Here is a 7,022-nt window from a genome sequence, read left to right as displayed (position 1 = left end):
GTGTGTGTGCGAGTGCGCGTGCGCGCGTGCGTGCGTGTGTGTGTTTGGTGTATGTGTCAGTTTGTGTGTAGAAGGGGGGTGGGGGGATTTTTTTTATAATATATAAAACTAAAATGGCACTCATAATACTGGCCTTTAGAAATAAATATGACTGAAGATGAATACTGTAAAGAAACTTACTTTTCACGAGCCACGATATAAGTGGCTACGGATGTAAGCCCCTTCTTACTTCATTCCTTGCCATTCTCCAGTACTTTAAGAAAAACTTATTATTCTGCTTATTTTCTTTTGCCTACTCGAAGATGTCGGAGTCCAGAAGCTCCAACTTCAAACTTGTTGAAACTCCTGAGTCCGAGTCTGAGTATAGGCCTACTATAAAAACACTCGTTCAGATCGACTTTTTCCCGAGTTAATGCTGCTATTTGCTTTAAATTTTCAATAACTTCGTCTAAACAAGTGTTCAATGAATTGCTATTGAATTTTTGCAGCTTAAATTCCCTCAATGTATTTTAATAGCATTTTTATTGTGATCAAAACTTTTAGATTGTTCAGTTTTGTACACGAAAGAACAGATTTGCGATGGTATTTTCTTCTTCTCTAAACATAATTCTTATTAATTTCTTATAAATATTATTTTAAGAACCGCCATTTTCAAAGCACCTTTCATTGGATTAAAGAAGTCTGACGGGTTTCAAACCAGATGTGTAATGTCACAAGATTTCCCTCTTATAGGCCTATGTCCCCAAAGACAGCAACTTCCCTAAGAAATATCCAACCAGAAAAAAGAACCGGCATTGGGATGTTAAAGAAAAAGAAAAACAAGAGGCAGCCCCGCGGACTCTTCAGAGACGGAGAAACATGTTGTCCATCTGATATTACTAACACTGAACCCTCCCACCCCCCCCCCCCAAAAAAAAAACCCACACACACAAAAACACAAAAAACAAACAAACAAAAAAGACAAAACTAAAAAACAAAACAAACAAAACAACCAACCAACCAAACAAACATAAAAAACAACAGCAACAAAAAACAAAACTACTCGAAGGGGAGACAAGAGAGGTTCGTCACGACCGCGATTTTCTTCTATTCCTTTCTGTCTTTCTTTCCACCTGATTTTCTTCGTTATTTATTTTGTTTATTGCTTGTCTGTCTGTTTTTGACTCTTTCATTTCACTCTGTTATTACTTGTATCTTTCATTCATTCTATTAATTCTTTTTTTACATGTCTCTTTACTCATACTTATGTATCTATTGTTTATTTATTAATTTTAAAATCTAAATAGGCCAACAAACACATTCTGTGACATATCATTATCTTGCGCATTCTGGTTGAGATTTATTGGGCCTTGAACTGCCTTTTCTGTTTCCAAACTTGTCTTAAGCTGTATAGGCCTAATGTATTATATCATTAAATGCATTACGTGTATTGTTCTCTTGTGTCCCACTCTCCTCTCCATATCTGGCCTAACCTAATGGCACTCATTAACTGACAAACGAGAGTCCTCACAACGAGTCCTCTCTCCAAGGATCGATAAAGGGGTATAACTCCTCCAAGCCCTTTCTGTCAGGCCAAGGGCTCAAACAAAGCTTTGCGTGTGACAATGTGACGTCACCACTAAAGGAACTGACGTGTGCCGGGTGTCAACGAGCTGGATACCCAATAATCCGGATGAATGAGAACTAGTTATTTATCATTAAAAGGGGGCGAGGATACTCAAAGAATTGCGTGTACAGGCATACAAAATATTCACCAGTTCTAATATATCAAGTAGTACTTGTACTCTTGTTACCAACGGAAAACACACACACACACACACACACACACACACACACACACACACACACACACACACACACACACAGACAGACAGACACACACACACAAGATTTTCAGGACTTTACGAGTACCTTATACATTATTGTTGTAAGCACCGTTCTTGGCCCTTTCTTTATAACTTTCTATCCTTTGAAGGCTGCACAAGCGAACAGTTATGTTGGTTGGCAAAAATAAATATAATTGATTCCACTACGTGCAAGAAAAAGAGTTTAAGACTGATGGGATGCTTGTCCACTGAAAGCAGGTGTTTGGGGTCGCCACTGGCAGGCCCTACTTCCTTTCATTCTCTCTTCCATTTGTGTCTGCTTGTTTCCCTTGAATTACAAAGTTCTATCTGCTGAGTGATATGCCAACATTATCGAACTATTATTATCTTGATAAGCCACGCAATCAAAAAGATGCTGAAAGTTATACTGAACCGATTGAGACCACAGGCAAAGAAATAATAGCTGAAGAGCAAGCCGGGGTTCAGGCTTGGAAGAAGTACAACAGGAACAGATGTCAACCTCAGAGTTCTGTGCGAGAAATACTGTCAACACCAGCAAGACATCTATGTGTTCATCGATTTAAAAAAACAACAACCGTTGATCGCGTGTGGCATGATGCACTGTGGGCAACAATGAAGAACAACGACACGGGCCAAAAGCCAATAGAGCTGATCCAACAGCTATATACAACAAAGCCACCAGTGCCGTCCTCGCCCAAGGGAAAATAGGAGAATGGTTCCACACTACTGTCGGTGTACGTACGTCAAGGTTGCCTGCTATCCCCAGCCCTGCTCAACATCTTCCTTGAACAAATCATGATCGATGCTCTTAAAAATCATACGACCACAGTCAGCATCGGCGGACGAATAGTTACTAATCTCAGATTTGCCGATGACATTGACGGACTGGCAGGAAATGAAGAAGTCGCCAGACTGGTGAAACGACTGGATGAAATATCAGCCAGATATGGCATAGAAATCAGTGCCGAGAAAACAAAGATGATGAGAAATGGTGACAAATCCATTAAAATTAAAATTATGGTCAATGGTTAACAACTTTAAACAGTCGACCAGTTCAAGTACCTTGGTGCTATCATCAGCCCAAAAGAATCCATGCCAGAAGTCAATGCAAGAATTGCACAAACAACAGGGGCGCTTACAAAACTAAGACCAATAGGGAAAGATAGAAATATCTCAGTCAATTCCAACATCTGACTACTCTATGCTTTAGTCATCTCCATCTTCTGTATGCTTGTGAATCAAGGAAGACCCAAGCAGCCGAAATGAGATGCTTTAAACGACTCTTTGGTATCTCATACAATGACCACATCACAAATGAGGAAGTGCGCAGTAGAGTGAAACAACACACGAGCCACTACATATTTAGACTTGCTGTCTACTGTGAATCGAAAGATACTGAATTAGTATGACCATGTAGCAAGATCTTGTGGCCTGTCCAAGGCCATTCTCCAGGGAACTGTGCAGGGGAGGAGAAGGAGAGGATCAGGAAGGCAAAGAAAGAGGTGGACCGACAACATTGAGGAGTGGACAGGGAAATCCTTTGCCCTAACTCAAGCGCTAAAAAAATAAAAACGGTGAAAAGTGGAGGCACGTCGTGACGAGGCTCTCTATCATGCAGCGCTCTTACGATCCTCGCGGATTATGGTACCATGAGTGATCAGTGATGATATGCTCAGTACCTTGTTTTGGGAAATTTGATCTAAAAATTGTGAGTTTCACATGTCAAGCTTTTTCGAATGCAATTCTTTGAATATCTTGATAACGACTCCGAATAATCTTACGATTTTGATTTGAGTAGATTGCAGAACATTAAAATTTGGTTTTTGACCTCATGGTCTTAGCAACTCAAAAACGGCTTAAATGCTAGATAGACCTCCCTAGTTCTAAGGCAGCGTTTTACCTGCACGATATGACTGTAACTTATAGTGTTGATATGCTTCTCTTAATTTGAATTCAAAACTGTTCACTGTAAATCGGTATAACAAATTAAATCCCAACTCAAATGATGCCATAGGAGGCAACGATATGGAATACTCCAGTGTAAATGGTTCCTTGTAGGATGCTTCTGAACCAATAGTCTTTCCAGATTTGTTATAAAGTTTTTCAATGTGTAGCCTTTTTTTTTCATGTGAACCATATTTGATGGTACTATATATAGCGCTCATTATGCACTCAACGTATTGAATTATGAGTAAATAAATTCTTAGTAAATAAACACAAGCGTGTTGCTGTTCCCAAAGAGCATAATTGTTTTTTCTTCCACTGTTCTTGCAAGGAGTTGAAAATAAAAACCATGGAAATTAGCCTATTAAAAAAACTAATAATTACAACAGCATCAACACAAAAGGAAATAAAAATATTTTCAAAGCAACAAACAAAGTTTGAATAGGTGAGCACTATGGTTTATTGATGACGATACATACATGACTATTCCACTTGAAACACATTATATTATGTGTGTAACATTAAAAAAATACATTTTTGTAAAAAAAAAGTTTTCGAACAGATGAAAACAAAGGTTCATTCATGATGATAGATTATCAATATTCCACTTGAAACATAATATGTACATTAGTGTATATAAGTAGCAAAAAAGTGCACTTCTGTTGCAACTTGTGAAAAATGAAAATCATGCTGGAGTTATGAGTTCCTTCATTACTCCTCCACTTTCTTCTTCATCTCCAACAAAAGTCTCGGAAAAAAAAGGTGCAAAACAAAATTATGTATACAGACAAACATGACTTCCTGACAATAACAAGTAAATAGTAAAGCATCCAACCGAGAAAAAGACTGGGTTACCTTAAAGAAACATAATATATCATAATATTCACAATGAAATGAATATGAAACAGTTTTTTTCCCCGCCTGTAGTTTCTAATACTTCAAAAACAATATATTCAACAAATAGACAAAGGTAAGTAGCAATTTCAGTCTCAAATTTTGTAAAGCATTGACTACCTTAAGTTGACTTGTTATAATAACAGTAATTATTCATACTGGCTTTTGAATTCATAATATATTGCAATTTATAAAGAATCCCAACATTCTACATTGAAAAGAGTAGCAAACTAGCTTGAGACAGAAACCAAGATGTGTAAGCTGATAGATGAAGAAATGTGTAGGCGAACGAGTAAAGCAAAGATGAAAAGTTGAAACCCGTCAGCATCGGACATGAAAACTTTTTAAAGAACAGCAAAAATGGAACACAAGTTGATTTTACGCTTCATCGTCTGAACAGCAAAGGGACAGAACTGAGTGTTTTAACTTCAAATACATAATTTGTACCAGTAATTCAATGGGTAGTTTCTCTTAGTCCTAGTCCTTTTTCACAATATGAAAATATGCTGCAGCAGACCAAAAGGTTCTTGTCTGTGGTGATGTTAACAGCTGAAAAAGTTGTAGAGCCAAACGATAATAGAATCAAATGAGGAGAATTAGAAACAGATGCTATCGGTATCAGCCAGAAAATATTTTCAACAACGCTACTGATTTTTTAGACACATACATAGAGGGTACACATAATATAAACAATGCTGATAGTACACATCAATATTTAAATCATTTCATGTATGGTTAATAAGGTTTAAACTTCCATATAAAAATATCTCCATTCTCAGCCTACCAACTTTCTTTCTGGCAGCGGATTGAATTTCATTTCCGATGTACAATGAGACTTTAAAATTCCCATCACACAGAGTTTAAAAAGTAATTGAGCGAGGCTCTTGATTTTGACATCAATGGAAAGACATACAGATATGAAAAGACATCTACACTATGGACAAAACTTGTGTATCATATGAAGAAATACGGTAGTTAACATATGAAAAGAGCAGATACACTCTGTCAGACTCAAATCAAGGATTCATACAACTCCTATATTCATCCAACACTTGCTATTCTTCATAATTTTATTCCATCCCATGTACTAGACTTATAAAACCTTACAGATGTGAAACCAAACCTAGGATTGACAACATAAGTTGTTAAATTAAGGCTGCACTAGGCAAAAACCAAAGTTTATTTGATTTTCAGTTCAGAAATAAAAGCCATAGTGAGCACATAGTATGCCCAGAATTTAGGCTTTCTCTTGATGAAAATGTATGTATGTATCCTGTACCCGTATTTCTAGACAAGCTCGTATATAATTGTCAAAAAAAAAGAATAACCTGGGTGTGAAGACTGTTTGATCTGGCTACTCTTAAGGTGGAATGTATGTTTTTTTATTATTGTAAAACGCACTGAGCATTTTCCTTTACGGATGGGATATATAAATGCAATTCATTATCATTATTATAATCTTTGAGTTTCGTTGGTAGGCCTACGCTCTGACAGACTAAATCAAATGAAGGCAAAAGAGACAAAATGTTTCCTTAATTTACGAAATTCAGTCAGTTTGAAGGACGATTCCACCCCAATGATTTCTTTCATCAGAAAACTTAAGGAAAATGCCATATCTGAAAAGTTTTGAATTAATATTCATTGGTACTGGCCCGACTACTACTTTGCCATAAACAGGCATTAGTTTTAAGTAAAACAGAAACCTGAAATTCTCTATTAAAATAAAATACCCTCCTTGAAAACAAGTAAGTATCCACATACATATGGGGAAACTAAAAGTAACAAATTTACATGAATGCAGTAATAATGCCATTTACATACATATGTAATACCCATAAGGTCACAGCAGTATGGACACAAACATGACAACAAAAAAAAGGTGTTACATTTGTGAAAATTACATATAATTTTCAGTTCCCAATCTTACATAGATGGTAATGAAAATGAAACATGCAACAGAGACTCGGAACCTCACCACTATTTCTGCGACTCAAAGTGATTCAATTGTAATCAACTTGACATGTATCAGGCCAAAGTTCAAAGTGTGAACTTATATGCTAAAATATTCTTTGTTACATTTCAAAAACTATCAGCTCAGGTATTTATAATAATATACAGTCGAGCACAGATATCGTGAACATGGAAAACTCCAAATCAATGATAGCTCGTACAATTTGCAACCCTAAATGATATCTTAAAAATTTTTCGTTATCGGTTAACCCGAGTTATGGATGTGTTGAACCCAAATGTAAATGCCTGCAGTGTTTGAGTTATCTGAGGTTACGGAGCACACAGTGTTACAAATAGAGAGAGAGAGAGAGAGAGAGAGAGAGAGAG

Source organism: Aplysia californica, unplaced genomic scaffold, assembly GCF_000002075.1.
Source record: "Aplysia californica isolate F4 #8 unplaced genomic scaffold, AplCal3.0 scaffold00413, whole genome shotgun sequence".
In the NCBI taxonomy this organism is placed as follows: domain Eukaryota; kingdom Metazoa; phylum Mollusca; class Gastropoda; order Aplysiida; family Aplysiidae; genus Aplysia; species Aplysia californica.
The sequence above is the reverse complement of the archived record's forward strand: the minus strand, read 5'-3'. Positions refer to the sequence as shown.